The sequence below is a fragment of the Alligator sinensis genome, unplaced genomic scaffold (genome assembly GCF_000455745.1).
Source record: "Alligator sinensis unplaced genomic scaffold, ASM45574v1 scaffold223_1, whole genome shotgun sequence".
Lineage (NCBI taxonomy): Eukaryota > Metazoa > Chordata > Crocodylia > Alligatoridae > Alligator > Alligator sinensis.
Window position 1 is genome coordinate 169,790 of NW_005841936.1, and position 21,930 is coordinate 191,719.

Below are 21,930 nucleotides of genomic sequence, written 5' to 3' on the forward strand. Positions count from 1 at the left end.
CTGCTGTACTGCAACTCCAGGGGTTCTTATAGACAGCTGCGTGTTGTCTCCTTTCCCTGACCTCAGCGTCCTCTTGCCACTGGAGCCCATGGGGCTGCCAACTGGAGCAGGGCACTAAATGCTGGCACTTGTACTTGTTTTTTACACTTTGTCTGCAGAGCTCAATAAGCTCTTGTAGTGTCTTTCCATGAGTGCAAGGTGGGGTGGTGTGGGGTGGGGAGGGGAGAGAGTCTTTTTTAGCACCAGTGCTCTGGCCACCTGGGAGGAGGCTCCGCTTCTTCCAATAGCTAAGCATGGCTCTGAGAGATAGGGCAGGGAGCTGTGAATGGGGCGGATTTATGTTCTCACAGAATGGGAGGTGGGCTACTAACCACCCAAGGCCACAGGCAGGTGGCCTGGCACCTCAGTTGCGGTCTATGACAGGAGGGAGTGACAGGACGGGAAGGGGTGACTCATCTGCCCAGTGCTGAAAGATAGAAACCTCTTGAGCATTTAGTGGCCTGGGGTCCTGTACTTTGATTAGTCAGGCCTGGGTGAGTCACCCTTCTCCATTCCTGCACTCCTCCACCCCCTGTGCCTTTTGGGCTTTTTGGCCACAGAATCCTGTGAGAGATAGTGGCTTCAGGTCCCACCACTCCTCTCCTTCTCCCTAGGGGCTTTTGATTTCCCCCTGTTCTCCATCATGGTTGCTTGGAGCAGGGGTGAACCATACTATCCCATGCTCCACTGCATCCTTGATCAGTACCTGACTCATCAGCAGAAGTGGGGGGGACGGCTGGACATGGACCTTGTAGGTTGTGCTGCAGCAGCACCTGTTGCATTTGGTAATTGAGGGCTGAGGGCACTCTGCACTTCTGCAAGAGGGGCAGCAAGGTGTCAGAGGAGTTGGAGTGGAACGTCCATGGAAACTGAAATGGTGTCCCAGGGCTCATGTGCTTTGTCATGATCCATGGGGTTGGGAACTGGAGACAGGGGCTCCTATGAGGTAGAGAGCATGGATTTAGACTCCAGGTCCCAGGACTCATTTGCCATGGTGTCAGAGCTTTTCTCCAGCTCCTACATGCTGTGCTCCCTGCTCTCAACCGTACCTGAAAATTGTCAAAGGCTCTCAGATACAACTGTAAATGTAACTTGGCTTCCACATCCTGTGATGATGTGGGAACCAGCATCAAAGGGGTGTGCTCCTCTGGGGCCATCAACCTCATTTGACATCTTGCTTTGTGGCCCTGGAGACCTGCTCCTGGGCAACCAGTTATTCCATCATCCCAGGGCCTCCCTGCATCTCCTCCAGTGGGAGCCCTACCAATGACTACTCTTGCCCCCATGTAGTGCCGTAGGTGTGTGGGGTCTTGATGGCTCTGTCCACAGTGAGGAAGCAGGACAGTTCCTCATCGCCATCTGGGAGCAAACAATCCCCAACATACCTACAGGCTCAGTGATGACAATTTAACTTGCACCACAGCTGAAAGGGACCTAGGGGTAGTGATCGACCATCGCATGAATATGAGCTGGCAGTGCAATGCTGTGGCAAGCAGGGCAAAGAACACACTGACATGCATTAACCATTGCATCTCATGCAAAACTAAGGAAATTATACTCCCACTGTACTCTGCACAGGTGAGACCACAGCTGGAGTACTGCATCCAGTTCTGGGTGCCTCACTTCAACAGGGACGTGGAAAAACTTGAGAGGGTCCAGAGAAGAGCCACCTGTATGATCAGGGACTTGCAAGACAAGCCATATGAGGAGAGGATGAGGGACTTGGACCTCTTTAGCCTACAGAAGGCTGAGAGGAGACTTGGTAGCAGCTTACCACTATATCAGGGGAGTACATTAAGATCTTGGTGAACAACTGTTCACCAGGGCACCCCTGGAGAAGACCAGAAGCAATGGATACAGACTCCTGGAAGGCCGCTTCAGGCTTGATTCCAGGAAAAACTCCTTAATAGTCAGGGTATCCAGACTGTGGAATAAACTCCCTCCAGTGGTGGTTCAGTCACCTACCCTGGAAATCTTCAAAAGGAGACTGGACAGGCACCTCACTAGGGTCACTTGACCCCAGTTGTCTTTTCCTGCCTAATGCAGGGGGACTGGACCTGATGATCTACAAGGGCCCTTCCAGCCCCTAACAATCTATGAATCTATCTATGAATCTCCTCATAGAAGGGCATGGTCTGCTTCCTAGTGCCTGGACTTTTTGCTGCTATCATGCAGACACTTATACTCATTTTCAACCATTTAGTCTTGGTGTGGCAGTGCACTCAGTCCCTCTTGTGGCCCTGCACCTGCATCTGCTGGGCAATGCACTTGAATTCATCCATGTTGTAGTGCTCTTTGTGGAGCTGGTGGCAACATGATCCTCATCTCCCCATAGTCCCGGTTGTGTCACTGGGATTGGGTAGTAGAGGAGGATGGAACAGGTTCATCCATGGCCGACAGAAGTGCCTGTGAGGTCTCGGCATTTATGGGTGGGTGAGTATCTGACTGTGAGGTGGTGAATGGAAGGATGGATAGATGGAAGGAGCAGCAGATGTGCATAGGTGTGGGTCCTGGCACATGGGTTTCCCTCTAGCTGCAGCTGGGTGTGGCCTCTGCTTCAGAATGACCACGGCTTCACTGGTCAGGCCCCCCTGACAACCTTGAACTTTCCAGGGGCTTCTAGGTGACACCCTGTGATTCTGGCAATGCCTGGCAATTTCCAATATGCTCTACTTGCAACAAGGAGGCAGCTGGCCATGTGCCACCAGCTCCTTAAGTTTCCAGGGGCATCTGCCTCCTCTCCTCAGCTTGGATGCTCAGTGCCCCCACCCTAGTACTCAAGGATCCTGCAGCTACAGGCCAAAAAAGACTTGCAATACCTTAGGTTCATGTACCATGGGTGGCCAAGGCATTAAGTCTGGGTACCTGCTTGCTGCTGACAGATGACTGAAGGCAGGAGGCAGAGCTGAGGAGAGGGGCTGTACTGGCTCAGCTCTGGGAGAGCTCAGGGGCAGGGCCTACTGGGCACTTGGCTGGAACAGCCAAGAGTGTGCCAAGTGCTAGCACACATCTCTGCAAGGGAGGGGTAGCAGGGCCACAGAGGAGGCTGGGATGCTGGAGGACAGCAATCTAATTTGAATTAATAAGGAATTGGTACAGAAGTTCGATGCACCAGTCTAACCTAGATACAGGTTTATTTATTTTTTATCTGATTTAAGTGCATTTCAAACAATGTCTATCTTAGACTGTTTGCACCATTTATAGACCAGTCTATGTGCACCAAACTTCTGTATGGTTATAGGTTTAGATCAATGTCTGATTACTTAGACTGGTCTACATGAATGACACATGCCCCCTGAGGCTGGGGGGGGTGGCATGGCAACTGCTCACAGGCGGCAGCAATGTTGGCAGCAGGGGTGTGGTGGCGGCAAGTGAGGACCACCCGCAGGTGGCCGCGGCAGTGTCAGCGGTGGAGAGGGGGGCGGCAAGCAATGGGCAGCGAGCAGGGACCGCTTGCAGCCGCTGTTCACAGTGTCTGTATGCAGCCAATATGTTCAGCAGAACTTCATGGATAAAAAAGTGAATGTGAATAGGAGTTTTGTAAGATTAAATGTGTAGTATTACATACAAATTTTGGGCAGTGAGACATATTTTCAACTTTAATGAAAGAAGATACCGCAGGGATTGATGTCTAATCTAAATAACAATAACCATAGAAATAAATTAAATAATGAGGAGGGTTAATAAAGCTCCTTCAGCTTTCTTCTTCCTTCTGTGTATAGATATGGTAACTGTATAGAACTTAAACATAAACAATCTGTTCATCACCTTCTTTTATTGTGAATGATAAGACTAACACAATGGCTGCATTATTTTAGGTCTTTATTAATGGTAGCTAATTCCCCATGTTCATATGAAATGACATGTTGATAAAAGAATGATAAAATTATCGCAATCACTGGCATCACCTAATGTACCTACTGTGATTGCATTAAATTGAGATTCCCACACTGAAGTTCAGAGTCAAGGAAATTCAAAGTTAAGACTAACAATCCAAGAAAACAATTTATTACAATGAGATGTATGAACCTGTGGAATCATCTCCCAGTTGAATTGGTGGAAGCTTCATTGTTTGGCAGGTTTAAAACTAAGCTAGAAAAATGGTTAGGAAATATTCTGGAGGGAAAATTCTTGTTGTGGCAGACAGACCAGTCAACCTAATAGGTCCCTGCCATCTCTAGAGGCTCTGAGACACCATGAGTAGTGGAAATTGGTGAAAATGTAAACTGGAAAGATGCAAAGGAGACAGCAGCATTTCAGCAATGAAAGGGTGTACAAAAATTCAGAGGGATGCAGATAGGCAGAGTAAAGGTGAAATGTCAAGAAATGGAGAAATCTGAATGTAGAAATGAACTAGAAGGCACTAGATTATTGCAGTTACCCCTATTTTGGAGGAAAACAAAACAAAACAAAAACCTACCAATACCTCCCCGCCCCAAACCCCATAGGACTGAGGTTTGAGTCAGAGGGCCTGATGTAAAAATGAAATCATAGGGCTGCAATTGTGTTGAAAAAAGAGAATTTGTTTACTTTATCCATTTTCCCCACATGCAGTTCATTCTAGCTTCATCCCATTGTTTCCCTCTATCCTTTTCTCTCTTTTCAAAATTTTATCTTGGAAAAGTAACATTTCTTTTCCCTGCCCTTTTTTTCCTTTTCTATTGACTCCATCTTCTGTGGTCCATTTTCTTTGAAATATAATGTTCTACTTCAGCTCTGCAGGGAGGAGGTTAAAATACAATCCTGGAAGTCAGGATACTTGCATTTTAGCTGCAGTAGAGAATATGACATGTCGATGAATCAGTTTGGCCAAACTTTTCATAATTGGTTTATCCCAATTTAAACATTTTGATAAATGCATAATTTTCCAGTAAGTTTCAACAGCTGTGTATGTTGACTTCTTCTGAATTCAAGCACTTATAGAGGTAACTAAATATAGGTTTTGAAGCTTAAATGTAGTTTTTGGCTTAGGTATTAAGTATCATAGTTTAAATGAATCAGAGTATGACCCAGTTTGATCATCTGAAAAAGTGGAGATGAACTTATGATAGGTTTGGGTGAAGTCAATGTATCCAGTGGGTGTAGCCAACAACCTTCATTTCAGTAGCTGTAAGAATAAACTAATCTTGTTTAGTAAATGATGATTTCTGCAAATCAAACTACAGACACATGTCACTGCTCAAAATAAAGGCCAAAGGACAGGCAGTCAAATATTTGAATTGTGTGGACAATATTTTATATGAGTTTTTATGGGCATGTGTGTGAGAGAGAGAGAGAGAGACAGAGAGAGAGAAAGAGAAGTAGGAGAGGCATCCTAGAAATGGAGAAGGAAGTTCCAGGCGTAGCTTGGACAAGCATCCTGTGAAGAGCTGTAAATAGCCAAGAGAAACAGCTTTTAGTTTGAGTGATGGCTAAAAAGAAGCTTGAAATTGTGAACAAGGGGAAAAAACTCCATGTTTAATTCAAGGAATCTAAACTTTGCAAACAGGATTACATCTGAGATATATCAGGCTCATCAGGATTGCATCAAAGGATTCCATCATCAATTTCTTCTCCTAGCTAGAATAGTCTGCAAGATATTTAATTTCTGAGTAAACACTTTGGTCAAATGGAATATATAAGATTTATATTAATTAATAATTACAAAGCACTTTAAGATTCTGTTTTAGCATTCATTGTAGATGGGCAAATTATTATTTATTACCAGCATCTATCATTAAACTCTGTTTTCTGTGCCTGTTGCTCCATTGGCTATAACCCATGCCGACAATGAAATGCAGCAATCAGTTTTAATTTTCAAGGTTATCTGCTCAACAATAGAGTTTTAAATTAAATTAAATTAAATTCCATAAATGGAAATTTGGATATTAGACTTGACATACATAGAATCACAGCATTCACAATGCCCTGGGCATATCTACACGTTCATTAATGTGCAGTAGCTACTGTGCATTTATTTAGTACTAAATAAATGCACAGCGACTAGAGTTAGGCTAGGGACAGACATTACACATAAACCATTTTAAGTGATCATAAAACATAAACATAAACAGTTTCAAAATGGTTCTGTAACAGAACATAAACCAATTTCAAAATGGCTGAAACCAGTTTGAGGTAAACCAGGTTGAATGTAGTATCAGACTTAACTGATTGAGCTCAAACCAGTTTATGAAATGTCTTTCCTAGCCCCCTTCCTGGTTTAAGTTAAACCAGAGTCCCCCAGCATCCTGGCATGTTCTATGGGCTTTGCTCTCTGTACCAGCCGAGCAGGGATGGCCCTGCCCCTCTGTTCCCCAGCCAGAGCAGGGACAGGCAGGGGTGGGGGCTTGGCCAGACGCTGGGCCCAGAAGGGAGCAGAGAAGAAGTTTATTCCCCCCTCTCCACTGTCTCATCAGCATGGACCTGCACTTCTCCATGCTGGCTGCTCCAGCAGTGGGGGCATAGCCAGACACAGTATAGCCTTAGCTGAACTGGCCAGAGAGGGGTTTAATTCCTCCCTCCCTGCCTCATCAGCAGGGACCCGAGCCAGGTCTGCTAGGTATTCCCCCCTCGGTGCTGCAGTGATGGGGCCAGGCACAGCCAGATGCCAGCCGGCATGACCTCTGAGGCAAAGGAGGCAGGGAGGGGGGTTATTCCCCTCCTCTACTCCCACTGCCCCCGGGGGACCACAACTGGGATCTGCCTACCCTGACTGCCACCACTGATACTCACTTCCTGCTTGGGGCAAGAGGTGGAATAAGCCTCCTGCTTCCCCCCACCCCGCCTAAGGGGCCCTGCCAGCTGGCGTCTGGCTGTGCCCCCACCCTGCTGCTGAAGTGGTGAGGGAGCAGGGCTCTTGATGGGGGCAGCAGCCCCTGTCATGGTGTTGGGGAGTGTGAGCCCCTTCCCAGGGCTGAGGCACACTGCAGGGTGGGCAGAGCTGTGATGCGTACGTCAGCACTGGAGTTCGGAGTTGGCCAGAGCTCCCCCACCCCCCACCAGTGCTACAGCCACTGCCACTGCCCTGCACCATGCCTCACCCCCTGTCCCCCAGGAAGGGGCTCGAGCTTGAGCTCTGGGAAATCATGACAGGAACTGCTGCCCCTGTCATGGTCGCTCCCCACTTACACCTCCAGCAGTCGGGGGTTAGGGACAGAAGGTGGCCAGCAGGGCCCCTTAGGCAGGGGACAGGGTTATTCCCCCCTCTGCTCCCAGGGGATGGCAGTGGGGTCTGCCGTCCCCAACTTCTGCCATCACTGCTCTCTCTCTGCCTGGATGGAGGGGATGCCAGAGGGAGGGGGGCAGGATGAGGCTTATCCCACCACTTATCCTGGGCACACACTGAGAAGCAGTGGTGGTGATAGGGGTGGGCAGACCCAGTTGTGGATCCCCGAGGTTAGTGGGGATGAAGGGGGGAATAACTCCCCTCCCTGCCCCCTCTGCCTCAGTGAGCCATGCTGCCTGGCATCTGGCTGTGCCCAGCCCTGTCGGTGCAGCAGCAAGGGGGGATTGCCTGGCAGACCCAGCTCAGGTCCCTGCTGGTAGGACAGGGAGGGGGGATTTAAACCCCTCTCTGGCCAGTTCAGCCAAGGCTAGTGCCCGGGCTGGCCATGTGCCCCCTCCAGCACAGCTTCCCTGCAGCCCAGGGTACTCTCTAGTGCCCCCCTCCCCCCCACCTCCCCCCGGTTCCTGGCCTGAGCAACTGTAGGCATGTGCATGCATTTCTTCAGTCCAGAGAGGATGTCTGTGCACTTGCAAATTGGTTCAACCTAGGCAGGTTAGACTAACCTGCAAAGATTGAATCAATTCAGGCTCTGGCTTTTTGAATGCCTGTCCCTAGCCTCACTGCACAGTAGTGCTAGCGAATGCTTTTTTAGTGACGCTGTTGCACAGTAGCCTAATAATACTGTGCAGTAGTGTATTAGCATGGTTTGTGCTGTGATGTGCTACTGCACAGTGTTATTAGGCTACTGCACATTAAGGATCTCATGTAGATGTGCCCACCAGCACTTACTGTTGCATTCTACACATAATGAACACTCCTGACTTGTTTAAAATATAATTCAAAAGTAAGGATTGAAAACTACCCTGCACAGAATAAGAAGCATTGCCAAGTGTATAGGGCATTAAAAATTTTAATGCCTTCAGCAGAAATGGCCAAACCATAGGAGTCATCTGACAACATGTGACTTGTGTAATAACATAAATTGAAGCCATGGTGCTTATTTTTGCACACTGGGGTGGAGGAAGAAGCCCATTCTGCAGCTAATTTTGACACTTTGGATGAGCTCAGTGGTTTTGGATCATGTCACATGAATACAATGTACCCCTTTATTCCTCATATACCATCTGTATGGGAATAGAAAAAACCCTTGACTTAAATGTAGTAAACAAGAAAATGGAATCTGACCATTTATAACCCAATTAGCCTATATAAACAATGAAAGTAAAGAAATAAGTGCTACACTGGCCCTTTTGACTTCTCCTTTGATTCTGATGATTTAGAAACACATCTACATGACAAATAGATCCTATAAAGACATTGAAATTGCAGATTACTTGCTAGCAGAGGTATACTTACATTTCTACAAAAATGTGCTTGGCTTTTAGGGAAATTAAAAACAAAAGAAGCTTTTGTTACTCTTGTAAATTCTTTAGAGCATTTGAAAAAAGTAATTCTAGAATATTAAATCTTTTATTTCTGGATTGTCAATTTAAATCCAGTTTAGGTCCATACTTATTACAAGTTACTTACATTACAAAGCTATTCAGTTGGGTGCTGAACAATGTTTGTGGTCTTTTTCTCATTGTTAAGGGACAAATTTCCCATCTAGGGCCCAAGCACTTTTATTTATTAATGATTTGAAAAAGGAGGTGAACTGTGAACTGGCATAATTTGTAGATGACCCAAAATTATTTAGGTTTGTCAAAACAAGAGAAGACAGGACTGTGAAACACAACTGTAACTGACCTAGCGAGTGGCAAATTAAATTAATTGTTGACAAATGCAAGACAATGAAAGAAATATTTAGAACAACCTGTGCATATTGCTGGGTTATAAAATCAGGATCCAAAGCATACTTAAAACAATAAGACTCTGACTGTTTGCATTAGGTTTTGGACAAGACTCTAAATTAATTGCAAGTAATTGGCAAATGATGTTAACGTGAGCAGATCAGTGGAGACCTTTCTTTACTCTGCAGCAGAAATAATAAAAAATAGTGAAAGATAATGAGTAAAAATTGAAAATGTTTTTACTCAAGAAGAAAAGAATGGGAAATTATATATAAATGCTGTAATTTTATAAATTGGTGGCATATTCTTACACGGATCATATAGAGAAAACTCAGAAACGGGGTAGAGTTATGCAACAAAAGTTGATAGGAGCCAGATGCTGGATTTGGAATGTTACATTACTTTGAGTAGTGATACTTTGGGTAGGGTGGGGTGAAACTTAAAAACTAACTCATGTAGAGAGGCATTAGCTTTTGAAGGCAACAGTTTACTTTGTCAGATGATATGAATAGACTTGAACAGATTTTAATCCCTTTCTTTCTGCAAGTCCATTCATAACATTTGATGAACTAGGCTGCTGCCTTTGGAAGCTCATGCCTCTCTGAACCTTTTAGTCCCTAAGGTGCCTTCCTGCCCTACCTTCTGCATGACTTCAGATCACCACAGCTAAACACGTCTTTGGTAGTACTCATGGGGCACCATACACGTAGGCACACCCATTTAGTGTTAGGTAAATCAAAAAATTCAGTGCCTACCACTGGAGTGTCTTCGCTAGGTGGAAGAAACTCTTAAAGTTCTATCAAAATTTCTGCCATTGCCATTTCTTAACAATCAGGAGAAGGAGGTGAACTGTGAAATGACATAATTTTCAGATGACACAATAAATTCAAAGACTGGAACATTTGATGGCTTTTCTCCTTTTAATGCCCTCTACCTCTTATAGTGCATCATTACCTTCTCTCTCTCTCTCTCTAGGGTCCCATTTCTGTTTCTGATGGTTGTACTCTGGAGAAAGTGGTACTTATCCCTTCCTTCCTTTATTATTCTCAGCCCACATGCTTATCCTGACTGGTCAGCAGAGGTGGAGTGGCTATTTTGTCAGTCAAACTCCTCAACCAGCCTACAATTTCTGGTTTAAATGGACATTCCATTAACATTGGCCCAGCCTTCAAAAGTTGTTAATTTCAAACTTTTGATGATGGAGTAGCTATGAAATTCTCTCAAACATTTCTTGTACTTTTATATGCTAAAGGATTAAAGGAGTAGTAGGGTTAAGACCAAATCCTTCAGGACAATATTTTGAGTAAAACAGATCCTGATTTGTTGAACGCACATTTAAATAATTTTACTGGAGTCTTTTCACAAGTTTTTATGTCCAAACAGTTTCTATCATCTGCAGATTTTTCTATGCTGAAGACATAGTATTCAATAACAAGCTCCAGCTTCAGAGACTTCTGAATGATATCTCTGACTAATACACAGCATAGAATGACAAAATAAACTAACAGAAATGTAAGGACATTTTTTTTAGTTCCACAAATTCTAATAGTTCTTTATATGCTGAGAAAGTTAGCTTTAAGGTGATAAGATATTTTATGTCCCTTTTAAGTATCTTTCACTTAAAGTTTTTATATCATAATGTTATATATAACTAAGATCTGGGGAGATAAGACTTCCCTGGTAGAGGTATTACAATTATCTGAGAAGTCTAGTGGTAATTTATTTACATTAACTCTTAGATCATGAGAAGCAAAAGTGGGATCACCATTTGTCTATGGTGTAAAAAGATTTTGAAGATCATAATTATACACCTGCTTATATCATGTCTTTGTTGAGTTTTGAAGCTTTTCAGGTTTATTTCCACAAGCTTGCAATCAGAAACAATGTGTAGAGAATAAGGGAGGCAGCTGTATTTTTTAATGCCCTATACATCTTAGTTTACCTACTTAATAGCAAATTGTAGGGCTGTAGAGAGTTGGAAAAATAAGGCAGTTAGTAGGGAACAAGCAAGAAACAAAACAATGACAGAAATAAGAGACCTCCAGAGAAAATATTAAGGGTCCTCAATAGAGAACAACTGAGAAGCCATTAATTAGAAGAGAACTATATGCTGGGCCTTTGAGTTTATATTTTCCAGGTCCAAAATATAGATCAGAGGAACACTAAACCACTGAAGACCACTTACGGGAGAGTAAGAGAGGTGCAGGCAGCAGCAGCTGGACATGAATTTCTGTTTAAGACCATATACAGATGTTCAGTTTCTACTGGGAGAATCACCACTCTCCGACCAAGTAGAAGTCAGTCCCAGGACAGTTTTTTGTCTGGGAGAACAAATATCTGCACATTTACTGTGGCTTAACTCTTCCTGGGGACCAGGAGAAGTGGAAAGGGATCCTGTGCCTTCTGGAGGCTGGGGTCACCCCTGTTTGGAGAAGGTATGGGGGGGGCAGCTGCAGGGAGATATGGGCACCAACTGCTTCCTGTCAGCTTCTCACATACTAGAGTCTCTGATATAAAATGTAGGTAGGGGGCTTTGCCCCACTGCTCCTGCCCCTATGCGAATGGGAAGATAGGAACAGCCCAGCCCATGTTTTGCCTGGACTGGGATCACCCTACTGTCAGGAAAGCACAAGGAGCACGTGAGAGGGTCCGGTTGCAGACTGAATGTATGAACTGGTCCCTCCCCTAGAATCATTTCTGGTGGTGGAATTTTTCCACTGTTAGAAATTAATGTTTGCACATGGCCAGAGAGACACTGAGAGAATACTGTAGGTACTCCCTGTTGCTGCAAGGACAACACCAGGTGCACCTGGATTAAGTCAACCTTACTCAACACTTGCATGGAGAGAATGAATTTAAGGTAAGATGAAGGAGTTTAGGCCTTTTGTTGTTCTATACCTTTTCTCTGCTGTATATATATCTTTGGCTTAATATACATTTGTTTTGAACAAGCTGTATCAGAATCGCTGAAATCAAATTTCTTACACGTATCAAAACCAGTTATTCCCTGCATGTACATGGTTAGAATGATGGGGAAATGCAACTAGATATCCAGTTTATTGCAGCATTTCCCAACCTTTTGGTTCTAGCGGCACACTTACTGGGCCCCTCTCATTCCGTGGCACACCGACCAAGTGCAGAGGGGGGGAGCAGCCAGGCACAGACCGGGGGGGCACATCTGAACACAGCACATAGATGCAAATCACTGGCTGGAGCCACGCCTCCCACCTGTCTGCCCGTGGCAGCAGCAGGCAGGGAGCATGGCTCCAGCCCAAAATTCTGTGGCACACCTGGACGTGCCTCATGACACACCAGTGTGCCATGACACATCGGTTGGGAAATGCTGGTTTAGACTGACAGAAATATGTAGTTCCAAAAAGGAGAAAACCATATACCAGAAGGGTGCACTGAAGTGGGATTAAAGACTAAAGTGGGATTAAAGTGCAGCTTTCTCTTAACATGAAGGTTGTTATTATGTGAGATATTTGGGGACAACACTTCATATGGAAGTCAATATTGTTATTATATTTCAATATGCACTATAGAAGTGCATCGAGTATTGTATTTCTGATGTTGCCCAAGCTTAAATATTAATTCTCTGGAGCAAGAAAATTATTAAGGGTGTATTGAAAATAGCCTTTGAGGGCCTGTTTGCACCTCTGGAAAAGTTGAAAGTTAAAGCTACCATAAAAAGGCAGTTAGAGAGTCCTCTTGAGTAGCTGTATATTCCCCTGGCATAGGGAACAATGTAGCTCCCTTTACAAAGGAATCGCTTAACCCGTTCCTAGCATGTAGGACCTACTAACAGTTCACTCTAATGAACACTGCTAATGTAAGACCCATTACTGCTAACAGAACTCTATAAGCAAGTCCAACCTAGAGCATCTCTGAGGCTGTTATAGGAGATAAACCAGATTCAGTTATCCTGGGGGTTTTGGTAGCAGAGAAATGATTATCTTGCTCCACACTTTCTCCCCCCCTCCTCCATTCCCACCTAGCACAGCTGTGGCAAACTTGAGGATTTGGTTTGTTATGTTTGTTTATTTTACTCTTATCCCTTATTTCCCTGCTGTCTTCATTGTTATTTCCATGATCCATATTTAATTAACATTTTAAACTCTTGGGGGCACATTTTATTTTATATCTATGTAAAATGACATGCAAAGTGCTGAGACTAGAAACACATTTAGCTTTTAATAAACAAAGAGCACAACGGCCGAAGCCATACTGAAGGGATGCATCTATACCCAGGGGTCAGCTGGTTTCTGTGTTATGTTCTTTATTGCTATAGGAAATTGCTAGGAGCACTTGTGTAAAATGAAAATGGGAACACCCCTACAACAAAGAGCTGTTAACTCTTTAAAGAAAATAAAAAATGCAAAGAGTAGTTAAAGAAACCAGGTCCTTTCTCTTTCTAGGAGAGAACAGTTCTTTGGCGTTCTTGTTCAGGCAAGCAGGCAGTTAATTTCCTTCTTAGGTAGAAGGTCTTGCTTTTTCTTGTCAAACTGGAAGGATTCCCTTTTTTCCAAGGTCAAATTCATATTTGGCCTTGTGTTTGTCTCTCCTTCATAAGTTTTCTTTTTCAGTATGCTGATGCATGGGTGGATCCAGAGTCACGGGGACAGGAAGGCAGCCACACCTCTCTTGGCAGGGTGGCACTTGCACAGTGAAGAGAGGACCTGAATTCAGCAGCAAGAGAAAGGAGAGAACAAATGGAGGTGGTGTGTAGCCCTGGACTCTGACTCCAGACCTCTGAAAGCTTCTGGCTTCAGGCATTAGGCCCAGATTTTCAAATTTTGTCTTCATTTTTATACCACAGTTTGCAGATGCCTTTTCCTGCAAGCACAATGGAGGCTTGTACATTAACGTTATGACCATCTCTAAGCCCTGCTGCTCAGGACCACTACTGACAGCAGCTGGAAGTAATTTTAGCTGCAAAGCTGAGGTCACAACAGACTGATCAGTTAAAACTGGATTTAAAATTAGTTCTTAATTAGTTTTTATCATTTTTATTGACAGAAGGTGTGTTTTGGCTGTGTGATTCATCATCTAAAATTTATACAGAGGAAAATTAAAAATAAGTAGCAATAGTTAATTGGTTTTCGTTTCTTTCTGCTTGCTTATTTGCTGAAACTCTTCAGTCCTTTTCTAGGATATTCCACTATTAAATGTTCTCTTCTTGATTAATTTATTTTTGTACAGTGCTTTGATCATGTAAACATTTAACTGCATTCCTAAGGGTCATTACTGTTGCTAACTGAAACTTTGAAAAGATTTTGTCTCCACCAAAACATGACCACCTGGTCCATTTTCTTCAATCCAGAATAGATTCTCTTTTGTCTTGTTCAATGCTGAAACCACTGCTACAAAAATTGCTACAGAAAAGGCTTATTCTCCAAAGTTAAAAAGAATCACTTCTGCCCCGTTTCTTAGCAATCACTTCTTTCGCTACTAAAACCCTGAGGTAAATTTGTATTTAACAGTCTTCTTCCATTTTGAAAGACTCTGTTTGACATTTTTATATAGTGGAAGAGGATGTTAGTTCTTCTCACATTTAGTGTCTCACAAGATTTCCAACAGAAGTATGTCTATAGCAAGACAAAGTACATCTAATGGTATCCAACTGCACACAGCATTTCTCTTGCAAGTAAAAGAGAGCTAATAACTCCTAAATACTAGCTGTCAACACTACTGAGTTATTATAGGCCTTCCTCATGAGTAGGATAAACATCTCGAGGAAGCCATTAGGTGTAATATCTATATATCATTTTGTGCACATCAAACATGCATCGCTAGCTTGCTTCAGTAAACGAAGTGAATCCAGGCCCACACTTTCTATATAGCCCTCTTGGAAGTCAGTATCTTTTATGATGGGTGTTCTCAGTTTCACAGGGGTAGACATATCTTAAGTAGTGGTGTATATGTGAGAATAAGTTCTACATGAGAAAACTTAAACACAATTACTTGTATAGAGCAAAAGCTTTACTAGAAGGAGTCCCTGACCCAAAAGAGCTTCCAATCTGGGAAAAAAAAAAAATCTAATGTCTGGAGGCACTAGCTGGTTTCAGGGTCAAAGACAGAAGATTGTGTTATCCAACAAAGGTCTCACAAAACTACCAATACAATAAGAAATAGTATTAAATTATATGCACGAATTCTTGGGTAAAAAAATGCACCGTCCTTTTAAGAGAAGGACAGAAAGTTACTATAAAGGCACATGTTTATTCAGACTGAAGCAAATCTGAGCTAGCTTTGGTGTGGGAAGCAGTTTAACCACAGCATCACCGAGCTCCAGGTGGGCTAATTTGCAGTGAAGTAAGGTCTAGTTAATTTAAAATTAGCTTGTCTATATACCACACTGAAGTCTGCAGTGTAGACATACCTTAACATGCTGTTTCTTGGGTACTCAAAACCAAGTTAATAACAGCCTTTATATTTCACCTCATCACAGTAAATGAATGCATCCTCATTCCTGTGAACAGCCTAAACCGCAGCCATATAGAAAGCAGCAAAACTGTACAAAGTAAACCACTCCCAGCTTCCTACCATGGAGAGTCATGAGTCAAGTGAATGAATGGATTTATGTGCTGCTTCTTTTATTACCTCAGTCCTCTTCTGAGACTGTAAATCTTTTCCACAGCCCTGTCCTCCATGCGCTGCTTGTGTTGCTCTCCAGCACAGATCTATGGGCAGCAGTACCGAGCATCTCAATGCAGGCAGTGCTGTGGAGTGCCCTCTACTTGCCACATCATCCCTACTTCAGTACCTGACTGTGGAGATAATGGAGACAAGGGGTGAATCTACTGATGTTCCCAAAATGATGGTCCATTTTTTGCTCTAGTTTCATCCCTTTCCTGTTAAGGGTACAGCATGTACTACTGACATCATCCACAACTCTCTACAGGCCTTATTAAAACACTTTGCAGTCAGATATCCACAGCTCAGTTGTTCTGAACATTTTGTATTCTGGACAGTGTGTTTTGCATATTTGAGGTAGTGGATACATTTTCTTACTCTTTGTGGGATGATCAAGCCCCTTGTCTATCTTCTTTTAGTAGTCCCAAGGAGTTGGTCAGCTAAAACAGTGTATATTAATATGGAATCTAGTCTCAAGCTGGATGGAAAGGGAGGGAGACTTTTACTTCAATTTCTGATTTTCTTTGCTATGATTGTGGACTAGCCTTTGGGAAGTAATAGAGAGTGAGAGATTTGTAGAGCCTTAGCCCTGCAGTCCCTTTGTCATGTGATCAGACAAAGCCAGCACTGCCTGAGGCAATTTCAAGTTGATGAGTATGAGACAAGCAAACTTGTGGTGCTGGGTAGAACATATGTGAGTGGCAGGGGAAGTGCACAATAGCCTTGCAAAATGATTGGTAAATTAGGGTCCCTCTCAGATATATCCACAGCAATCAGGACCTCTGTCTGCCAGTTGTTCTCAAAGTTAACCCTTCTAATCATTGCCCACATCAGAACTGTGACATTCAGGCAAAATTGCTTTGCTTTTGCAGCTGTCAGTTTCAATGGCAGTCCAGCTGATTTTTTTTTCCTTTCATTTTTAGTTTTAAAACATCATTCCAGGAATATATACTGGGTTGTTTGCTCCATCTGCCATCCAAGTGTCAGGCAGGAGAAAAAAAAGACAAAATGATGTCTAGAGATATTTATTCTGAAGTGACATTTGGAAGAGAAACCCTATCTCCAGTGTAAAAAGAGAATGAGAAACAAGAACTAGAGTTATAACAAAACAAAGGAGAGAAATGAGAAAGAAGAAATGCCACAGCTTGTACTTCTAAATTGCGAATGATCAGAATTTTCTTTTGGTCATCTTAGATCTCTCACATGCTACCAAACGTAAGACTTCAGTACAAAGATGGATATAAGATGTCAGTATAAAACAAAACACTATAGTAAACACTGCAAACTAGGAAACCAAGTAAAATAGTTTCACATTAATTATTATGGCAGGAAAGGATGGAGGATTAAGTTTTGTAGCAGGAAATTCTCCCAAGACTGAACATAAAGAAGGGTCCTGTGGGAGGCAAGAAATTCCAGCTGTTACCATTGTGCTTTGGCCTCCTTTCAGGACTAATTTCCCATAGCTGGCTTGCCAAAATACAATGTGAATACTCATATGGGTGTTTGCTGGGGTGGACCTTAAATTGCAGTCACAAAAGTAACTGGAGGGTGCAGCAGAGTTACATAAATTAGGAGTAGATATTCAGGCACAATATAGCTGCTGTACCACTGATTTGACCTTGGGCTGAAAAAGCCCACCTGAGAGGCAGGGGAAATACTCAAGAGCACTTGTACATGTTCTCTGGCGGTTGGTGAGGGGGGCGGAGGGGTGCTTTAATTAGAGTGGCTCTTGGAACCACTCTAATGAAATTGCCCAGAGCATCTTGTATATTAGTGTTCCCAGGCTTAAAACTGGTGGCTTAAAAAACGGTCACTTTGACTAAAGTTCATTCAATGAGATGCTGGAGTCTGGTGGCGAGCGGTAATTACCACACACCAGCAGATTTGATTAATTTAGCCTGCTCCCTAATTACAGCGCATCGGAGCAGCCTCGCTGCATGTGTATAGGTGCCCCCAGTGACTGTAGTTTCTCTGTTAGCCTATTCAAAGTACCTTTAAAACAGCAAGCCAGGTACAGCTATACTACACTATAGTTATCTTTGACTGAGGTGTAAATATGCTGTTACTTATAAATGATTACAAGCACATTTGTAGCTCCAGGGAGTTTATTGGAGCTACTCATATACTGGAAGATAAGCAAACAAATACATCTTTGCAGCATCAGGCACTTTAAATCCTACCAGCCAGGGACAAATGATAATTTAGATCACCCTCCTGGATAAGCAGCTTACTTTTAGGCATGCTGGGTGCCTACAAGATCTATTTGGATTTGGCCCACAAGAACTATTTAAATTTGCCCTTAGTTCCTTTAGTCTTTCAGATAAGGCATAATTTTTAATCTTTTAAACATTGCTGTGGCTCATTGGATCCAGTTTTTCAACATTGCAGATACCAGAACTGGATGCAGTATTCCAGGGACAGGTAAGTGGAAGAGTTATAGGAGAAGGTGAGCCACTTGCTGATGTTGGTGGCCTCAGCTTTGCACAGTAGCAGGCTGTCTGAATCTTTGAAGCTCTGTCTGACTACTAGGAGTGTGCAAAATGGACCATATTCAATTCAGATTTGGATTCGGCCTGAATTGGGGATGGCGATTCAATTAATTGATTTGGATCATTGTTCCAATTCGATTTGGCTGAATCCGAATAAAAAGATTCAATGCTGATTCAGGGTATCAGTGATTTGCCATAGACAAATATTAAATGTTTTTTCTACATACCTCAATGTACCAAGCGTGGCTCATGAATGCTGAGATGGTAGGGCAGATGGAGCATCCCACAGGAGTGTGGGAGGGCCTCTCACGTGCTCGGCAGCGGACCCAGAAGTACTTCTGGTCTGCTTCTGGGTCCACCACTGATCGTGCGGGGGACCTCCCCACTGTGCTCCCCCAACTCAGCAATTGGCCGCAGAGGGACCCCAGGTGCTGCCCCAGACCCAGGAGGCACCAGTCACCAAAACAAGGGAGGTGGGGGCCCCCCCAGCATGCTTCCCAGTGGACCCAGTAGTGGACTGAAAGTGCTTCTTGTCCACTTCTGGGTCTGCTGCCAAGCACTCTGGGGACCCCTCTGCTTTCCTGTGGGACGTTCCACCCGCCCCGCCATCACAGCATTCATGACCCATACCTGGTGCCTTGAGGTAGGTAGAAAAAACATTTAAAGCTGTGTCTATGGCCAAATGGTCAAATATTTCTGAATCTCTCTGAATCAGTTTGGAGGGTTCCAATTCGATTCAGAGAGATTAAAGGGTTTCCTGATGCGATTCAGATTAGGAGATCCGGCCACTAAATCAAGCTGAATCTCCACTGAATCAAATCAGTGACCGAAGCTTTGCACAGCTTTACTGACTACCTCCTTACGTGTGTAGACTGGGAGCCCTCCTCAGACGAGTAGGATGAGGGAACTTTGAGCACCCATGCCCTGCCATTGGGCCATGGGTCTCCTGGCCCAGACTCCTCTGGTTCAACTGTTTGGGCATCATTCCCCTCCCCCTCCCCAACTCCCTCCAGACGGACGCATCAGGGTGAGGGGGAATGCAGCATAAGAAAGAGATGTGCCTCATTTCAAAATGTTGCAGTTGCCAGACTTTCCAGTTTTTAATAAAGCAAACATGTTTAACATTGCCCGTGTCTCAGCTTGGTCCCTCCTCCCAATTAACACAAAACAGCAAACCTTTGGAGGCGGTTGGGTGGAGTGGGTTGAGAAAAGGGTGACAGAACCTGGAAGGGGCAGTTATGGGGAGGGTGTGAAGGAGGTTTAGGGTCAGGGGAAATGCCACAGAGCCTAAACTCAAAAAATGTGAAATATTGGAAGGGAAGTACAGGATAGGGGGCTTTTGACCTGGCCCTCTACTTTCAGGGGTTCAGAGTCAAGACTAGGTTCTTCTCCACGTAGGAGCTGGACAGTTTTCTGATCCCAGACCCAATGTTTGCTGAAAGACCTGCAGGTCAGGAGAAAGCTGCTGGGCTGGGGTGGGATGCAGGGGAGGCTGCGGGTCAGGAGACATCACCACATCAGGCATCAAAAATTCCTGGCTCCTTGGCCCCTGGGGACATTTCCCCCTTTGAGGACTACAGACCCATGGCCTTTGCCAATGCCTGGGGCTCACATTGAGCAGCTGGCCCAAGCCAGGGAATTTTCTATCCCCACCAAGGCTGTGCTGCTTCCTTGAAGTGGGAACCTGGCCACAAGTGGGGCCACAACAAATGAAAGAACTCCCCCTGAGCCTCCCAGCTGGGGGGATGGAAAATCTGGAGCTGCTGGGCTCTGCTGCCAGAAGCTGCCCAGTGACTGCCTGGACTGGCAGGCTGGTGGGCTGTACTCTCCACCCATTTTGAGCACTCTTGCACCCCTTTGGAACTGGCTTGGAACTGCTTGGGGGGCCAGGGCATATGGAGTGACTGCCAGCAGTCCAGAACCATGTGCATTAACTCCCTATCTTGGTGCAGTGAAGATGAACCCATTCTTAAAATAAGTTAACTGTAAGCAAAGGCAAAATACCAGCTGAAGCACATTCAGCACTTACTCAACTGTACCCATGATAATATGCAATAAGAGAAATTCAGCAATAAGCAGTGTTCTTTGTGTGGATGGATCTATGGTAACCGGAAGGAGGATGCGGGTGGCCTGGGGACACAGGTTTTGAGGACTTTTGTCGGTAACAGCCTGGGGGTGAGGCCAGCCTGGCCCTTAGGCAGAGGAGACAAGTTCTGGTCGAGGCTAGAGCATCACCCTGCAAGGGGGGAAAAGTGGGGTGCCACAAAGTCCCATGGGTTGCTGGCAGAATGCGACCTAATATGAGTCATGATAGGATCCGATACAGATGTTCATTACAGTGCTTGAACCTACAGTGCTAAAGTCTGATACCATATCCATTAAGGGTTATCTTAGAGAAGGAGCCACCATTTTTACAGTGCTCTACGTGCCATGACTATCTGTTTGGTTACAGCTGTAGCGCATTTTCTGCACTCTTGCCATGCAATAAGTGTAATGTCTGTACCTGCCCAGAGAGACTTGAGTTCTAGGCTCTTCTTAGCCTGCAAAGCTTTGAATCCATGTTTCACTGTCAAACTCATTTCTCAGTTTCTGGGAGAGTACTTCAACCAACACAGACATGGTGAGAGAGGGCATCTACCATCTCTATTGTTGAAGGTAGGACTCAAGGAAACAAAATGCAGGAGTCGTCAGGCTAGAGGGACAGCAAGCAAGAGGTGACCAGAAATGAACTCACTCCCCTGGGAAGTGGGGAGATCTGGATTATGGTCCTGGTTCCCTGGACTGTTTAAACATTTTACATTATAGAGTCATTGATAAAAAACAGAAATTACTCCGGAAGCAGAAACTGGAATCCAGGATTCTCCTTTCCCAGGGAAATTCTGTAACCACTAGGCAACTGAGCCATGACTTGTCTTTTGTCATACTGTTGCTTAGAGAAGCTTACAGGAGAATTCAGTTCCTTTAACCATCAATCTAATATACAAAAAGTGGGCATCTTGACCACCACCCCTACCTGTGTTTAAGGGAGACTGATAATGGGTACTGAACTTTGTATTGGATTGAATGCTGCCAGCGTGCACCAGATATATGCTCTTTGGGCTCCTGCTCTCTGCAAGAGCAGAGATCAGAGTAGATCAGAGGTCTCTGCAAACTTACATAGAGCTCAGTATCTCCTCCAGCTGGAACCTGGGTCACAATGAATCTTAGGAACCTAGCTTCAGAAGCCGAGGCATCTACTCAGAAGCTAAGCCTAGAAACCTAGGGATCCTTTCAGACTAAGTGATTGTGTGCTTGTTAGAGCAGGGTTCATATGCTTTTTTGGGATTTGTGCACTTCAGTTTTTCCCTTGGTCTTGTTTAGGTGCCTACCTAGTTGACTGATTTAGATCTGTCCCCATTGTCTATTTTGCTCCTCAAAAAAGGAGATTAAGAAGAGATTTGGTCGCAGTCCATAAGTACTAGGGGACAAAAATGTTATGAGAGAAGTCTTTTCTGCGTAGTAGATACAGGTATAACAAGATCCAATGTCTTGCAGCTGAATTTAAAAGAAAAATAAAGCAGTTTTTAACAGTGGGGCTAATCATTCATTGGAACATATTCCCAGGGCTCATGGGAGATTTTTCATCACTGGATACTTTTAAATCAAAATTTGATGCTCGTCTGAAAGATATGTTCTAGTTCAAATAGGAATTAATTCAAGGAAGTCTTATGGTTTGTATTACAAAAGAGGTCAGCCTAGATGATCACAATATTCCCTCCTGGTCCTATAATCC